Raw genomic sequence first — 19502 nt, 5'->3', positions numbered from 1 at the left:
GTGGAGCGACGTGATGACCGCCTATCATTCAAGGTGTACAGAAAGGACACGCACACAGGCCAATACCTTCACTTTAATTCAGTCCATCCTACGTGCCATAAGCGCTCCGTCGTTTCTACCCTCGTCCGTCGTGCGGAAAGAATATGCTCGAAACCCGAAAAAAAAAGCCTCTGACATACGCCAAGTGCGACGCGAGCTCAACAATTGTAGCTCCCCACAGCACTTCGTGAACGCTGTAATACAGCAGACAACGAGACCAGCTCAGCCCGTTCGCCTACCTTGCCGTGCCCGAGCTGCAATACCCTATGTGCCAGGCGTGAGCGAGTCATTGGCCCGCGTTTTTCGCACCTACGATGTTCATATAGCTCACGTGCCTGCGTGCAAGCTTCGTCACGAGTTGGTTCGTCACGAGCGCTATCTAGAAGGAATGCAGCCAGGCGCAACTATTTCGAAATTATTCTGGGTTGTTGTAGTTGTTTTAAGCGCCTTATCTTGAAGGTTCCTCTTCGATGACCACCGAGCACGTTTGTTGCTATCGGAGTCGCCGAATTCTTCATTTAAATTTATTTATGGGCGATAGTCACTTCAGTAACTAAATTACTGCTGAAATACTTCGTTTCATGTCTCCTTCACTGCTTAAAATTTCATCACAGAACAAATCAGACTTGGGTAGAAGGGTGAGATGCGTGGTTTGCAAAAACACTGAGATCGTCCTGTTGCTATTTGTGGTGACTTTTAACGCGAATTTCGCCATTGCAAAAGCGACTACCAACTGTTCTGGACAAAGTTGCTAGTAGTAGTATATTGTCCAAAATAACAAAAATTGCAATTTAATAGAACATGGCCACTGCAGCCACGCCAACCGCGTGTGCTTTTTCTGAACACAAAAACGGCAGCGCACCTGAATTATCATGACGTCAGGGGTTTGAAAGCGAAAATTCCACACCTACTATGGTTTCCGAAAAGGTATCATTATGAGCTCTGCTATATTATGTTCTTTTATATATTTTATGTACTTATATAACGCCCCTTCGAGCGTTTTTCTGATTGGCATGTGCGACTTTTGGAAGAGTAGTGCAGGAGGCGCGACTAGGTGCAGCGCATACCGAGGCGTATCTAATTGAGAGAATAAAGACGGTTGGGGAACACTTGACACATGCGAAACCGGTTCAGAAGCAAAACTGGATGATTTTGCCAGCCAGGCCATGAACGTCTGACATCACGTTATTCGCATCACCACAGAGATGTCTATTCTGGAGTAGGGGTTCCGAAACCCGCGAGCTCCTTTCTTCAGATAAGATGCAACCATGCTTTCCCGCGTCCAGTGGGCAGCACCTGCACTGATAACGGGAACATCCTGGCAGAGATATGACTGGTCGCGAGGAGAATTGGGGAAAAAGAGCGACGCTCGACCAAAGATTCGTTAGAGAACCGATGTTTCGATGCCGATCCGACACATTCTCGTTTCACTAGCTTGGAGCCAAAGCCGAGCGTTGGCTTCGATTCGACCGGTTCTCATGACGTCGCAGTTGCAGTGCAGTAGGGGCTGAGCAGGAAAAGGAAGGAGACGGTCCTTTCTCCCTTTGATGTGGGCTATTGCACGAGAATACATAGTTGTCCGCGTGTATAGCGAGAAATCGCAGGTGATTGGCAAGTGCCTCAGTGAAAGGAGGTTAATCGCTACGCCATGACAATCAGTCTACACCATTAGCCCTGTTTACATGAAGCCGATTGCGTCGGGTGGATTCGGGGGTCGGGTTGAACATGGTAAATCTAACTCATCCGCAGCGTGTTTACATGAACTCGGTTTTAGCAAATCGACACCGGTTCAGCTGTAGCGACACCAAGCGTCGAGCAAGCAGTAGCAGCTTCCAAGATTGAGGCGCGCCATCGCTGTATCGGAGGTGCGACGGCGCGCGTGGAAAGCAAGTTCGCATTTATCCCCTTCCCTCTCAATAACCCTACTTTTCGACAAACAGCGTTTACAAGCACATCGGTTCAGGGTCGAGTTGAGTCACCTAACCCTTGCGGCGGAATTGACTGGACCGACCCTATGACTCCCGGCTCGGCGTGCGTACAAGTACCGGTTTTCAAACAACCAGGCGTGTGGGTTCATGTAAGCGCCGGCCGCTATAGGCTCGAGGCCCTCCTGTGAGGAATATTTGCGGCTTCATTCTTGACTTGTATCGACACCTGGGTCACTGCGTCCTTGCGCTGGGCAAGGAACAATGCTGTTCTCCCACACTGTCTTGAATAGGGAGGCCCCATCCTGTGGTTTGCGCTAACAATGCCTTATTGTGTGGCTGCCGGGAGGGAAAAGGAGGGGCGGGGGGCACCTTTGGGTGTGGCCTTGCATTCCACTTCCTTTCCGCACCAAGAGCTCGAGCAAAAGAGAGGCAGAAATCCTTTCCGAATGCAGCCCAAGCAAGAAAAATGGAAAGAAAGAGCTCAGGTCGACAAGTTCTGGGTAAAAACCTGCGCGCACGAACACAGACAACCAAGAGGCTGGTGGTAGTGTGTAGTAGCGACTAAATATTCTGACGCCAGATGGAGCCACGTCGCGCTAGTAAAATTTGGCGCAAATTTCAAATCCCCGCAGAAAATACATACACAACTTTCAGAGCCTGTAAAACGCAAATACTACTCTCGATATGAATGAAAATTGCGGCTTGACAATCAAGAAAGAAAAGGGGAGGAAATGTTGCGGACGAAATTCTCATATTTGGCTTAGTTTTTTCACGAGATGACATGAAAGACCGACATACCTAAATTGCAATTTTTTTGGGTATTTATCTCTGATTTGTAAAAAGAAAAATGAAACTTAAAAATAATATCTGTCTGCAACATTTCCTCCATTCTTTAAGGAAGAAAACGCTGCCACAGACCTCATGAAAATCGAGCCAGTTTTAAACACGCTGCAGCTTCTGAAAGTTCCCATGTGTTTCCTATGGACACTGTCACTGGTGAACCCTCTTAAGCGCAATACGACCGCGCGCCTACAATTAGAGTTGCCGAGCCGTTCGAAGGCGCCTCGCTGGCAGCGAATCAGACTCTAGACGCTGGCAGTGAAAAGCGTGCGAAATGCAGGACAGATCCGTGCCTGGCGCAGGGATGGCGGGCCAGCCCGTTTTCGGTTGTCAATGTTTTTAAGAGCGTGAGCTCTCATTGCTCGCATTGAAACGTTTCTTGTCCGTCCGAGACGCGGCGGCCGGTTTATTCCCCCGATGCTGGCGTTCCGCTACATATGGACCTTCTGAGCGGGTGCAGAGACTGGTGCCACTTGGGGTCGCCATTGGTGTTGAAATTGTGGCCAACTCATTTTCTCAAACGAATCGAGATGCTTCGGTGGCGGGGGCGGAAAACAATTATTTGCGGCTATTTACAGGAGAGAGTGAGGTCTCTACGAGAGGTCTCTAGTCCGGAACCCCTGTGGCTTCCGCGGCAGCTCGGGCCCTAGCGACGAGGGCTCTGTGGCTCTCTAACGTAGAGCAGCCGAGCAGGGCAGCCTTTCAGCTGTGTCGGGTAGGTGAAAAAAAAGGGGGTAAGCAAGGTTAGAGGGGCATGTCCACACCATGCGGTACATGTCCGAGAACGTGCAGCCATAATGCGGGCACTCCCCGCTAAAAGCCGGATTAAAATATTGCAGCACTGCCGGGCACACTACCGTGTTTGTGTATAAACAAAGGAGCCAACGCTCCTCGCTTTTGGTTAGCCCTTTCAGAGTGGGGTGAAAGCGACTATGCTGTGTTTGATACATTTGAATAATTTCTTTGTAAGTGATAGCCGGATTAGGTTCTGACACCTCAAGCGGCGAGTGTCGAGGCGATGCCCGGTGGTTGAGCGCGTGGGCTGAGGTGTCTGCAGCCGGACCCCAGCACATGCTGCACTAGAGGGAAACGAGATGATTCAGCGCACAAAACTGTTAGTTGAGTGCAAGCCTTGTGTGTGTGAGCGATTCGTACTGACGACCGTTGGTCCTCATAACCGTAATGAGGGGTGACCTTCGAAATGCCGTGGCGGGCGAACCAGTGGCCGCAGAAGAATGCACGTCACACCAAATGAATCGTAGTTTCGTGATGTACCCGTTGACAACCGAATTTGGGACCTGGGAGTGAAGTTCGGATATAGGGAATTTGAGCCTCAGATAAAACGAATGTGCACGTTAATAATCATCGCTAATAATAATGTCAAGCATAGTCGAAAGCAGAGGTGAAAACAACTTAGCTGACGCTCTTCATTTCATTCCGCATTTGCGAATCACTCTAATGTTTTCGCGTGGATTTCATACCAAATACTGGATAAAAATTGGAGGGGACACTTAAGCTCTGCCTCAATAAGAGTATGACGCGATAGCGAAATGGGTTGATTGCCACATGTGCAGACGGTCATTCCCTACTTAACATTCATAGATCCCTGACAGTCCTCATGCCCCTCCCGGCGTAGTGGCGCAGCGGTTAAGTGATGCTCTACCGCCCTACGATGGCAGGCGCTCCAGCGGTGGGCCTTCAATTGCCAAGGTTGCGCTCCCCAAGCGAGAAATCATTAATTTAACTGCCACTTGCCACGGTGGAGTTTGCTCACCATCCAGTGGGCAGGTTGTGATGACGCCACAAGGTCACGTGATCTAGGCTTCCCGGATAGGTTGCTTCTCTGGGGTTGGCTGCCCGGGCTACCCTACGCCGCTCACAACGCCGGTAGCGCCGACTCCGGATTTCCTGGGTAACGGGCCTTTAACGCTTTTCCGTCGGAGTCATATGGCCCTCAATGAGCTCAGTGCATTTCCACCCACTTCACTTACCCAACAGCGACTTCCCATTTCAAAGAGGCGCAAATACCTTGAAAATCGTGGTCCCCAGATAAACCTGTCCATCATTCAAGACGCCCATAATAGCGCGGATTGCATTAGTAGGGGCAGCACTGTTTATACGAATATATTTATCAGGAAATCAACATAAACGTTTTTTCAGTGTTTAGTTTTATGAAGTACGAGCATATTGTCACGAAGACGACGAAGCTGGCAGTGGCGCGGGACAGAGCGCTCGCTGCTCGCCTCGTAACAATATGAAACTTCCATTATTTTACATGCTACCTCTTTATTCTGAAATATCATTGTTCTGAAGAAACAATACCGTGGAAAAAGCATAATTCTGTGATACACTGCAAACACACAACAGTATGAAAGAAATAAGAACCCATGGGATGACTCAGTTTAACCAGAGGAACCACAGAATTCATTCCGTGAACTGAAAAATAAAAGGTAAAGAAATATTCACAATAGGCATTTCTATATCCTTTATTTTGCAGTTCACGGAAGGAATGCTGTGCTTACTCTGGTTAAACTGAGCCATCCCATAGGTTGTTCTTTCTTTCATTCTGTTGGGTTTCAGAAGTGAATCACAGTGTAGCTAAAGAAATGTTCACAATAGGCATATACCCATACATATACCTGATTGCCTGATTTAATATCTGCTACGGGTCCCATCTTTACCCAAGATGTCAAACTTATTTTTGGAAATGTGGCGGTGAGCTTGAAGTTTGCTTCACCTTCGCTCAGGTTGGCCCGGTATTGCACTGCCTCTGGGATCGGCCTGGACCATTATAGCGCGCGTCTATTCTTTCACTCTTTGCTTTCCTCTCTTTCAACACTCCTACTTTCTGCACGTGGCAGCGATTGTGGCTCGGCTTGAGCCAGAGGAAAGGGCTGTACACTTTCCTTTATCACTCTTCTGTCAGCAGCAGCAGCTGTCAGCACGTGACATCTGGTGGAGGTGGTGGGTAAACGTCCATGTACCGGACACCCCTGCAAGGCGTGACGCCAGCCCAATGCGCTTCACACCGGAGGACGTGTCACCAGTTCACCGAGCCAGCCGACGCCGCAACCTGAGTTCGGGACCCTGCCGCACCTCACCTGACAGCGAAAAGATGCTGCCACGAGCACCCCACTCTCCAAAGATGTCGAGCCTGATCACACTGCAGCAGACGAGGGTGCCGTTAACTTTCAATGGATCCCTAGGCGAAGACCCCCAAAAATGGTTGGACCAATATGAGCGCGTGGCATCATTCAACAAAGCGGCAAAAATTGGACACGTATTTTTCTCACTGGAGGGCTCAGCACTTACGTGGTATGAAAACTACGAGTCGTCCTTAACTACATGGGAGCAATTCAAGAGAGAACTCTTGAAGGTATTCACCAGTGTCGTGAGGAGAGAAAGAGCCGAACGACTCCTCAAGTCCAGGATCCAGCTTCCGAACGAGCCCGTCCGCGGTTACGTCGAAGAGATGAAACGCCTCTTTCGCCGCGCCGACCTCGAGATGACCGAGAGAAAGAAAGTACAGTCTTTAACGCGCGGCGTAAAAGAACAGCTCTTTGGCAGCCTCGTCCGCCAGCCGCCAAAAACAGTCGAGGAATTCATGCAAGAAGCCAGCACGATCGAGAAGACCCTCGACGTCCGGGCTCGGCAGTAAAACCACCCTGCTTATGTCTGTGCAATTCGTCCGGACACGACGGCCACCACCAGCGACAGCTTGCGGGAAGTTATCCGCGAAATCATCCGCGAGGAGCTACGACGACTGCTACCAACTTTCTCAGAGCCTCAAGCCGCGACCTTCAGAGGTGTGGTGCGAGAAGAAGTGCAACAAGCACTTGGCACCACGACTCCGACGGCCACACAACTCCAGGCCATGACCTACGCCGCAGCAGTGCGCAGCCAAAGGCGTCCTCCCACTCAGTGCCGGGAGCCGTACACACCGCCCCAAAGATCCCAATCGCTCCTCCGCCCAAGTCATTCTAAGCTCACGCAAGAAAAGCCGACCTCTGGAGCACCCCCGACCAGCGCCGCCCGCTCTTCTTCCATTGCGACGAACACAACCACATTCTTCGGCACTGCCCCTACAAAAGAATGGGCTTGCGTGGCTTCTCAATTGGTGCCCTAAGACCCCGTCCCGGCCAAAGACCGTGGGATATAAACGAGTACCTGCGCCGAGAGGAGTACGCGTCATCTAGCCGTCTCTCCCACTCACCATCACCGTCCACGCCACGTTTTCTATCGTCAGGCCGCACATACGCAGCGGTTCTTCGCGGAATGTACCCCAGCCACAGCAGGGGAACTTAAGAAAGCAACCTTTGGAGGTCAGCTTGCTCACCAGCGAAACGACGAACATCCTCCAATGACCACATGACATGAAGGTGCCGCATCCACTACGCCCAAGCCGCACACAAACACGAGCTCGGCCACGAAAAGACTCAGAATGATGCCCCAACAAGAAAATCCCCGACGACACGCCCTACCGACGATTCGCATACCCGACGAAGCCGTGACCCGACGCCGAGGGCCACCTGCAACGCAACAGCCATCACATCTGACGTAGAAATGGCTATCGGCGGTCTCAAAGTAGCCGCTCTAGTCGACACAAGGGCCGATTATTCATGGGACATTCACTGCTCAGTTGAGGAAAGACACGACCCCTTGTGACGGGCCACAAATTCGCACCGCAGGAGGACACCTCATTACGCCATTGGGAAGATGCACAGCGCTAGTGACCGTCAAGGGACATACCTATCCTTCGACCTTCGTAGTGTTACAGCAACGTTTTCGCGATGTAATATTGGGCATAGATTTTCTGAATGAACATCAAGCTATCATTGGCCTTCGATCCAAGCTCATCAAGCTTTCGACGGAAGAAGCCTTCCCTTCGATAGTAACCATGGAGCAGAATGTTGCCCTGAGTGTCATTGATGATCAAGTGAGTGTCCTACCACGATCAAGCGTCATGGTCACCGTAGGTGCCACGGATGCCAAGAACACGGAAGCTGCCATCGAGGGGAACACGGTGTTGCTTCCAATAGAGTTACAATGGTCAAGCCGAAGTACTGCTGATGAACTTCAGCGAAAAATACCGACACGTTAACAAAGGAACGAACAAACGAACAAAGGAACAAAGAAACAGCGCTTGTGGTGTCAGTTCTTGTGTTGTCTGTTGCGCTGTGTAAAACCGCTTCTAAAGGAAAGACGACTGCTTTCTTCAAAGAACTATCCGACGTTCGTAATGCCTTCGCCCTCTTGGATCGAGCCCCAGAAGATTCCCCTAAAGAAGACCACAAGCACGTATTCGACATAAACCCAGCCATGCCCTCGAACAAACAAGACCAGATCGACAATCTGCTTCGAAGATACAGTGAGTGCTTCTCGTCATCGCCGAAGGTCCGACAAACCCCGATTGCCATGCCCCGCATTGACACACCCAGCATAGCCTACCTCTCCGCGAAACCGCCAAAGCCTCTACGGTGTGTCGCCGCGATAACGGCTAGCCATCCGGGACCAAGTGCAAGAAATGCTTCGCGATGACGTCATCCAGCTATCGAACAGCTCGTGGGCGCCACCGGTTGTTCTAGTGAAGAAGAAAGACGGCGCGCTTCGATTCTGCGTCGATTACCGCCGCTTGAACAGCATAACGAAGAAGGACGTCTACCCCCTCCCCCGCATCGACAACACACTAGACCGGCTCTGCAACGCCAAGCATTTCTCATCGATGGACCTCAAGAGCGGCTACTGGCGAATTCAGGTCGATGAAAAAAACCACGAGAAAACAGCAATCATCACTCCGGATGGCCTCTTCGAGTTCAAGGTGATGCCATTTAGTCTCTGTTCCGAACCAGCGATGTTTCAGCGAGTATTGGATACAGAGCTGGCAGGCCTGAAGTGGCAAATTTGTCTGGTAAATTTGGATGACGTCGTTGTCTTCGCCCCATGCTCTGACGAGCACCTGAAAAGGCTTCGAACAGTACTATAAGCAATCAATTCGCCCCGTCTAACCTCGATACAGTATTTCGATTTGGCAGAGCTTCTTTAGTATACAAGCTCTATAGTAGTTCCCCATTGTGTAGTCTGGACGTGAGGGTCCCAAGCTAAATTAAAGTCGAACTTTTATTTCATACTCAGAGAGAGTCCTGTTTCCTGTTGATATCACCCAAAGGCACACACACAACTGTGAAACCGTGCCGTAGGCTGGTATACACGTGGCCACCACATTAATCGTCGGCTTGACAGATGTTCCCGGTGCCACGTAGACTCCTTGGACGATAATGCCGTTTTCCAGGAGCCGAACACAGCAGGCTCCACCATTATCCACCGCGATCGAAGGGAGATGTTAGACAGCGGTGATATTTTGTTTAACGTTTACACAGACTTCAGCATTATTCGGTGCAAGCCAATTGCCAGGCGAGAACCTCAGGATCGGAAGAGATAATCTTCTCTTGTCTATACCACCGTTTAGCAGCGGCTGCAATCTCCTTCTCTGCGTGCATATCAAACGTGATACAGACGCCGACTGCATCTTCGCCTTTTATGGACAATCCTGCGCATGAGACGCGGGGTTCGGGTGATAGAGCGGCGTGCGGCGAGGCGGCGACGAAAAACACGGCGCAGCCAAGGGGTCTCTCTGGTTACCATGGTGTGGGTGCATGCGCACAACTGCTCATCCGCGTGACGTCACGCTCGGCTTTGACGGTAAAGCAGGCGCATGGCTGCGGCGAAGCGCATGCCGCACTTTGCTCCTCTTCGGTTGCCATGGTAACGGCGCATGCAAACAACTGGCCTCTCCCATGTACCACGAAATGCTCGTCTGGTAGCCCAGTGTAGCTCTCGCTGAAAAAGTGATCGCATACGCTAACCGTTCCTTGTCCAAGGCCGAGGCTAACTATCCGATAACTTTGAAGTACCTTGTCATCATCTCAGCTACGTTGAAATTCTGCCCTACCTTTACGGACGACCGTTGAACGTGATCAGCGACCACCACGCACTGTGCTGGACTGCAAGTTCGAAGGACCCCTCCGACCGCCTTGCTCGATGGAGCCTGCGTCTACAGGAGTTTGACGCCACCGTCGTTTGCAAGTCCGGACGCAAGCACTCCGATGCCGATTGCCTGTCGCGAGCCCCTGTAGATGCACCGCTGCCGGACGACGATGAGGAAGCCTTACTGGGACCCATCAGCCTTAGCTCTTTTTGTACAGCGGCAATGCTCGGACCCAGACTTAAAACGCGTCATCGAGTAAAACGCGTCGTCGAGTACTGAATCACAGATTCAGCACAGATTCAGTAGGCACCCCCATTTTGCCAGCATCCCGGCTACAGCGGTGCACAGCAAAGACACCTGCTGTGGACATAAGATCAAAGGTCTCTGCTGGAGTCAGGAAAGAATCTACGCCTCGAACACCTTTCGTGCAACCCAGATGTGAAGGGATAAAGAGCTTATCCGAAGCGAGGCAAAGGATGAGGAGTTTAGTAGATCTGCTACACAAGCGAGGTCTGTAGATCTGCACAGAATCCTGCCGCGTCCAAACTGGCGTACCTCAGAGATTGGCTCGTAATGAGAAGTGGCTGACTGGAGCACAGCCCAAACAAAGCCCCTGGATAAGCTTTTCTAAGCACCGAAAACGTTTGCGGCGGCGCCCCGACGCATAATATTGGACAAGGCCCACTTCCGGTACAGAATCTGCTTCCGTCCGCTATGTTCTTCCTGAAGCAGTTCGGCTCGAAGTCTCCTAGTCGTGTCGTGTACGCAAGGTCTCATATTTTATGCTTTTTATGTCGGAAAGTGTTTTCCGCCTAAACTATGCTTATTATCATTGACTTATAAATGTCCAGTGAAACTTTAGGCGCCGCCTGTTTTGGAAATTTCGACGCTAACTTCCTCACGGTAAGCGACGAAACGATCAGGCATTAGGCCTATTTCACGCCGAGGGAAGGAGCAGGGTGTTGTGTGCGAGTGAGTGGCTCCGAAACAGAAGGAATGAAGTGGAATACGTGCTCTGGTGCATTACTTTTACTTATTTTTTATTTATCAGTGTACCCACCGCGCCTGTACGGCATTAGAGCGGGGGGAGGAGGAAAATACAAGGTAAATGTAGGAATTACATCCAACACTGAGAAATATGCAACGCCGTATTGGCAATGGAGCACTTACCTTTCACACTGTTCCAGGCTGCCCTACTCCTTGGCTCATCGCTACCTTGTTTGGCATCGGACGTGGTCTTCACCTGCCCAGTTGAGAACGCGAATCAACCCGCGGATTGGACGCAACAGCCTTGCCTACAGATCCATCTGGAAGGAAACCTGTTCTTCGACTGGCAACCGCGGTCGTTCATCACCAGCGATACCACTATCAGCGCCGGCCACACGGAATATAAGCTGCTGCCCGTGAACGCCCCTCTGGGGCACGACGCCGTATTGGCAATGGAGCACTTACCTTTCACACTGTTCCAGGTGAGTTACCTTGATCATTGCACTTGCCTAAGAAGCAAGAATCGCTGCTTGTTTTTGGTGTCGTGCCCAGAGAGTGGTTATTTGCCCTAGAAGCATGCGAGGAAACTGTGCAACATTGCTTAAGTAGTTTATTCTTAATTCTTTCCGGGGATGTGGAAACAAACCCCGGACCTGATTCTAATGACATCCTGGCTACTGTGCTGAAGACTGTACAAAGGATCGAATCCGGCCAAGATGGAATTCGAAGTGATTTGAGAGAGTTGAAGCAGTGGCAAGCGTCAGTAGACATTGAACTGAAGCAGTTGTCTTCTAGACTTCGCAGTGTTGAAGTGGACGTTTCAGATCTAAAAAACAATCCCGCTGCGTCTTCGGCTGATTCTCCTGGTGCAGTTTCCAGCGTCATCTCTGACCAGCTCAGAATTATTGAATCGCGTTGTAATGACGCGGAAAACAGGCTGAGACGCTGCAACTTGCTTTTTTTCGGCCTTTCCGATGACATATCTTAGACATGGCCAAGTGCTGAAACAAAAGTGATTGACCTGTGCAAGAAGGAATTGGACATTACAGTAGATTCATCGCAAATAGAACGGGCACACCGCATTGGTAAATACGACCCGGAAAAGTGCAGGCCAGTGATGGTAAAATTCACATTGTTTAAGGACAAACAACAGATCATTGGGAACGGCATCAAGCTGAAAGGAACTAACTATGCTGTGCGCGAAGATTTTTCCTTTCAGACACGACTGGCTAGAAAGAAGTTGATCGAATTTGCCAAACCACAAAAAGTTCCGTACAAGCTAAATGTCGATAAGCTGAGAATAAACGATAGTGTTTACGTGTACGACGCCGCTACTGACACCGTAAAACTATCTTCCGCATAGGTAAGGTGTTGCTCGGCTACACGTGTCATCAGGAAAGAACAAACATCTTACCACAATAACACCGCGCAATCGCAGCTCTCCTTACTTTTCACTAACATACGCAGCATTCTTCCTAAGCGCATCGAACTTTGTTCATACCTTGACAATTGTGAATGCGACATTTTAATACTAACCGAAACGTGGCTCCATAAAGATATTAGGAACGATGAAGTCTTGCCTGATATGGACAGTTTCACTATATACAGAAACGATAGGAGCGACAGAAGGGGAGGAGGGGTGTTGATTGCTGCTAAAAAGCATATAACTTCTTTTCCCGTTGATATTCCTAGTAAATTAGAAATTTTGTGAGTTTGCATCACATCGCCATCTTCCAAGCATCTTCTTGGAGTTTGTTACAGACCACCAGATAGTCCGCAATCATTCGTCTCTGATCTACATGATAACCTAACTGAAGCAAAAGCTAAATTTCCAAAAGCAAGTATATGTCTACTTGGTGACTTCAACTTTCCCGAAATTGACTGGCCGAGCTTAAGTTCGAGAACACGTGATGGCACTAATTTTGTGCAACTAACTCTCGATTTCTCTTTGGTCCAATTAGTCGAAAAACCTACCCGAGGAAACAATAAGCTTGACCTCGTCTTCTCGTCAGTCCCAGACAATATAAGCCCTATCTCTTATTCTGATGGCTTCAGTGATCACGAACTGCTTAATTTCACGATTTCCATGCCTTCATGCGCACGTGCACAAACACATAAACGTATTTTTGATTATAACCGCGCTGACTACAATGCCATTAATATAGGGTTACAATCCTTTTGTGACACATATCTTCCGACTTTTTCTCAGCGTTCGGCCAACGATAACTGGGTTTTGTTCAAAAATAGTTTACTGGAATTAGTACACCGTCATATACCACTGCTCACCCTCCGCACGAACGCGTCTAAAGCATGGTTCAACAGGATGTTACATGCATTAAAAAACAAGAAAAAGCGACTATTCAAAGCTGCCAAACGCCTTGGCACACCGGCTTCATGGCAGAAACACAAAACCGCCGAAAAAACATATTGTAGTGCCATCCTCAAAGCAAAGCTTAAATATTATTCCCATGACCTTCAATCCCTTATGACACACAACCCTAAAAAATTTTGGAAAACGATATCACCTATTGACACTCCGGTTCTTGTTTCGTTGTTGGATAACACTGGTGCTCCAGTTATAGAAGAAGAATGCCAACTTATATTTAATAATTATTTTTCTTCAGTGTTCACACAGGAAGACCATTCCACTACTCCACCATTAGTAGATGCCGATTACCAGTACATGAGTCCCATAGAAATAAGTGTCTCCGGTATTGCAGCATTAATAAACAATCTTAAGATTTCGACTTCTGCTGGCATTGATGATATTAATACAAAAATTCTCAAAAGCACAGTGATCCATTCAAGCAATATTCTCTTCCATATATTTCGTCAGTCGCTATCAACTGGTGAAATTCCAAGGGATTGGAAAATTGGTAAAATTATCCCCATCTTCAAATCAGGTGATAAAACGAACGCGCAAAATTATCGCCCCATATCATTGACATCTGTCCCATGTAAGATCCTCGAACACATCATCGTATCAGCAGTGGCGCAGCATCTAGATAGTAATAATTTCTTTTTTCTAACCAGCACGGGTTCAGGAAAGGCTTCTCTTGTGAGACTCAACTACTGGAATTTACTAACGAGCTACTACACAACATGGACGAGAACTTCCAAACAGACTGCATATTCTTAGATTTCTCAAAAGCATTCGACCGCGTTGCGCACTCACGCTTAATAGGTAAAATTACTTCCCTCAACCTAGACTCACTAACAACCTCATGGCTAAGGAATTTCTTGTCTTTTCGTAAACAGTTCACGGTTGTTAACGGCCACTCATCTCCGTTTAGCGATGTTCTATCTGGTGTTCCTCAAGGAAGCGTCCTGGGCCCGTTGCTGTTCCTGATTTACATTAATGATCTGCCATCTAACATTACATCAACCATTCGCTTGTTCGCAGATGACTGCATAATTTACCGCAAAATCCGATCACCTGCAGACCTCCTTGCACTTCAAAGGGACCTCGATCATGTAACCGCTTGGTGTTCATCATGGCAAATGTCACTTAACAATGCAAGTTAATGACATTCAGCCGCAAAAAATCTAACTCTTCGTTCAATTACATGCTCGATAACAGCTTAGTCTCTCAGGTGTCTTCTTACAAATACCTCGGTGTCCATTTTTTATGTAACTTGTCCTGGTCCACTCATATACAGAAAATAACAGCTAAAGCATCCCGGACCTTAGGATACCTAAAACGGAATCTTCATGGAACTCCTGCTACTACCCGTAAGCTCGCCTATCAAACATTTGTTCGTCCGCAACTCGAGTATGCATCATCCATTTGGTCACCTCACCAGGCTTATTTAATTAACTCCCTTGAATCAGTCCAAAATCGTGCTGCGCGTTTCATCTCCAGAAACTATGACCGTCACTCAAGCGTCACAAACATTAAATTATCGCTCTCTCTTTGTACCTTGCAATCACGAAGATTAATTGCCCTAATCTTCTTATTTCACAAGATAGTCTATAGCACTAATCTTTCGACTCTCCCTCTTGCCCAACCTCACCGCACCTCGCGCCGTTTAAACAACCATCTCAGCTTCAAACGCCTTTCAGGTAAAACCGTTGCATTCAATTCATCCGCTTTGCCGCAGGCTATTGTTCACTGGAATGGTCTTCCGGAACACATCGTCAATATTCGTGATCCAGCTTCTTTTAGGACCGAAATAACAGCCATTTTTTTCTAATTACTGACGCGTCAATAACTATTGTATAATGATGTTCTTACTGTTTAATGAGTACTAACAGTCAATCAGCATTATATAATCGTGTCATTCATGCTCCTGTTATTACCACTATTTATGTAATCCCCCCCTCAAACAATACTCCATGCTTGGAGCCTGTGAGGCAGCGTGAATAAATAAATAGAAACAAAAGAGTCATTTGATACGACAGTTGCAACGGCACTATGAAGTCGATTTCCTGCCCTAATACTTCGGGGAATAATAATAATAATAATAATTGGTTTTTGGTGGAAAGGAAATGGCGCAGTATCTCTCTCATATATCGTTGGACACCTGAACCGCGCCGTAAGGGAAAGGATAAAGGAGGGAGTGAAAGAAGAAAGGATAATAGGTTCCGTAGTGGAGGGCTCCGGAATAATTTCGACCACCTGGGGATCTTTAACGTGCACTGACATCGCACAGCACACGGGCGCCTTAGCGTTTTTCCTCCATAAAAACGCAGCCGCCGCGGTCGGGTTCGAGCCCGGGAACTCCGGATCAGTAGTCGAGCGCCCTAACCACTGAGCCACCGCGGCGGGGCGAAAGAAGAGAGGAACAAATAGGTCCGTAGTGGAGGGCTCCGGAATAATTTCGATCACCTGGGGTTCTTTAACGTGCACTGACATCGCACAGCACACGGGAGCCTTAGCGTTTTTCCTCCATAAAAACGCAGCCGCCGCGGTCGGGTTCGAACCCAGGAACTCCGGATCAGTAGTCGAGCGCCCTAACCACTGAGCCATCGCGGCGGGGCTGATACTTCGGGGAAAAATGACATTTCGAAGAGGTATGTTCTGCAGTATATTTCTTTCACCTTGTTCCTGTGATGTGTACGCGACGAAATGTAGTTGGGACTCAGCATGTACCGACCTGGTTCTATACCTGTTTTAAAATGAATAATATTGTGAAAGAATTTCAGACGAAGGATTTTTCTTCATTTTTCAAGCGTGTCCCAGCCAAGACTGCCTTTTGCAGTTGTTACACTGAAGTTCTTTGAGTAGTTGTTGAAGACAAAGCGAACTGCCATGCTCTGTACTCTTTCGAATTTACGATTATTACTCTCCATGGATCCAACTTTGTGCACCCATACTCAAGTACAGACCGGACAGAGGTCTTGTATAACAGTGCTTTTGTTTCAGCTGGTAACCGTTTCGTATTTGTGCGGATGAACCCTAAAACTCTTCAGGCTTTAGCTGCAGTAAAATCAATATGTCGATTTCATGTGAGATTGGCTGTTATGCAGGCGCCCAGATATTTGTGTTCCGTCAATGATTTTAAATTTGTTCCATTAATATTATAAGCATATTCATGACATGTCTTTTTTCTAGTGAAGCACATATGTACTGTTTTGTTTAGGTTAATTTGCATTGCCCATGTGTCGCACCATACGGCAACCCTATTTAAGTCTTCCTGTAGTTGGATAGTCATTTGGATTATAATTTGCCTGCACATCACACAATCGTCCGCGAACCCTTGCGGTACACCAGAAGACACACCTACAACATTCGACTGTTCTCCATTTATAATCACTTGTTGGCTTCTTAAATTAACATACTCTTTTATCCATTTAAAAACTGATTCATTTATGTTATACCGGTATAGCTGCCACAGTTCCTTGGGGTGTTCTCTGACACGCAAATGAAATGAATCAAAGTATGTATCCTTCGAACGTTTAAGAACGGTATTCAGTTCTTCACTTATGGCTTCCAATTGTTGCTTTTCCTTTACGGAAGGATTCTTCTTGAAAGCAACATAAGCGCTTTTTCGTTTTTGGATTACTCTCCGTACCTCCCTTGTACACTTCTCTTGTACGTTACTCGCCTCTCTGGCGAGGACACAAACACTTCACCTTCCTGGCAAAAAATATCTGTGCGTTAGAAGAACGTGACAGTAAAGAGATTGAGACAACCCACTCGCGCCGGCATCTGCCCACCGGCTATGCTGGAAACAAAGTTTATCGACGGCTTACAGGGGTGTGAATTGTATTCTCTGTTAGTGTACGTACATGGGTTGTGTGTAGTGCTTGCGGCTTCGTGGTCGCCCTGAGATATTTTTAAACTGCGTAACGAGATGCAACAGCACCCACTATGTTCACCTGTGCGCTCTGCTAGATATTCCTGCCGCGTGTTACGCTTCAATATGCGAAACTCGTGAGTTTATTTTCGCTGTCCTCTGTAAGAAACATGCGAATGTAATTCGGCGCTACGGTAATTGAGAATGACGCATATTTTTGGATTTTTGTTCGTTTCTCACCCGATTTATGCTAATATTAGGCATTGAAAGGTTTGTTTAAAATTCGGCTTACAAGTGCTGCTCTTTGATCTTTTTCCTGCGAAAGCAACACTACGCCAGCCAGCGAGCCATTTCGGCTCGTCACGCACTTCAGCCGTATGCCGTATGCCGTGGCCGTCGAACGACCTTGAGCCGCCGTTGTCTAGCAACGCCACAGCCGCGCTCCAACAGATGGCGCCGTCGCCGCTCGCTCCACCAGATGTGCTCCGCTGGGGTAGAGAGAGAGGAGTTGTCGCCTCGCGGGAAGGGGTTATATATTGTTACGGGGAAATACTATTTACATTTATTTACAAGCGTTGGGGGATAGAATAAAGAGTTCCTGGCAGGGAGCACCAACATGAACAGGGAGCTGCATTAACCTCCTCCTCTTCGTTCGTCCTTTCATGCGAGATGCCACTTCGTCTTCCACTGCCACATCGTCGTAACATGACTCCCGGCGGCACGAGCGCCGTCTCGGAGCTAGGCCGGTGGTCGAGAAGCGACGTGGTAGGGCTTGAGGCGCATGACGAGAACATTATCGGTGGGTGGTCTACTTGATGAGAATGCAGGCGTATGATGAGCAACTTCATACGTGACGTCGGTGACCTGACGCACCACACGATAAGGGCCATGGTAGCGAGTCAAGTTTCTCAGAGAGACCGACGAGGCGGGAAGGAGACCACAGAAGAACGAGCGACCCCGGTTCGTAGGTGACGTGGCGATGGCGATTGTCGTACTGAGACGTCTGTGCTTGCTGGGACGCTTGAAGTCGACCACGGGCGATTTGGCGAGCGTCTGCAGCTTGAACAATGGCGTCACGGGCGTAGGCGGTGACGGGACGGTCAGCGGATGGGACAAGTGTGTCCAAAGGCAGTACGGCGTGTCTCCCATATAAGAGATAGAACGGAGAGTAACCAGTTGTGTCATGCCGAGAGGTGTTGTAAGCGAACGTCACACAGGGCAAGGTGAGATCCCAGTCTTTGTGGTCGGGCGAGACGTACATAGACAACATGTCTGTTAATGTCTGGTTCAAACGCTCGGTTAGCCCGTTCGTCTGCGGGTGGTATTCTGTGGCAATCTTGTGCTTGGTTTGACATGAGCGCAGGATGTCGTCAGCAACTCGAGACATGAAATAGCGTCCTCGGTCCGTGAGTAATTGGCGAGGGGCACAATGTTGCAGAATAAGATTGTGCAAAAGGAAGTCAGCGACATCGGTCGCCCAGCTCGTAGGCAATGCACGGGTGATAGCGTACCGAGTGGCGTAGTCGGTGGCTACTGCGACACACCTATTTCCGGATCCGAGGTTGGGAATGGTCCAAGGAGGTCAAGCCCTACACGGTGGAATCATCATCATCATCATCATTTATTGATCCCTTAAGGACCCTTCACAGGGGTATTACGTAAGGGGGGGGGGGCGACGTACGTAGGAGGACAATACAAGAACAAAGTCAAAGAGGCTGAAAAAAAGAGCAAATCTAGTAAAACATATATATAAACATACAATGAGGGCCATTAGACATACTGGCCGTCGGGAAGAGGTCGAACAGATTTAAACAAAACGTAAGTAGCGGCTGCAAGTGGTAAGCGGGTGAACTCGGCAGTACAGAGACGGTGCACAACTGGGTCAGGTTGTTCTAAGAGGAACGGTAGGTCCAACTCAACAATACTTGTAGCATGGTCAATAAGGGCTGCGTGCTCACTAAGGAAATCAAGGCCGAGTATAATTTCATGAGGGCAGTGGTTGAGAACGGTAAAGAGCACGGTGGTTTGGCGATCAGAAATCGTCACACAAGCAGCACACAGGACGAGCACTGGGGACGTTGTGCCATCGGCAACTCGAACAACGGATGTAGGAGCAGGCGTCAGTACTTTGCGGAGGCGGCGACGTAGGTCGCAACTCATCACAGAAATGTGGGCGCCCGTGTCAACCAGAGCAGAGACGGCAACTCCATCGACTTGTACGGTGAGTAAATTCAGCGGGGCATGAAGAACTAAACGAGGATTTTGGTGCCGGGTCGTCACTGCAGCATCACCTCTAGACGCTGCAGAAGCTAGTTTTCCGCCTGTGATCGTCCGTAGGGGCTAGGAGAGGAAGGGCGTGGTCGTTGCGGCGAACGGGACTGGCGGCGCTATGGGGATGGTGAGCGGCTGAAGCGGGGCGGCGAGACGTCGGTGGTGGGGCTTGATAGATATGAGGATCGCGAGAAAGAGCTTGAGCGGGCAACG

The sequence above is a fragment of the Amblyomma americanum genome, chromosome 8, assembly GCF_052857255.1.
Source record: "Amblyomma americanum isolate KBUSLIRL-KWMA chromosome 8, ASM5285725v1, whole genome shotgun sequence".
Lineage (NCBI taxonomy): Eukaryota > Metazoa > Arthropoda > Arachnida > Ixodida > Ixodidae > Amblyomma > Amblyomma americanum.
The sequence above is the reverse complement of the archived record's forward strand: the minus strand, read 5'-3'. Positions refer to the sequence as shown.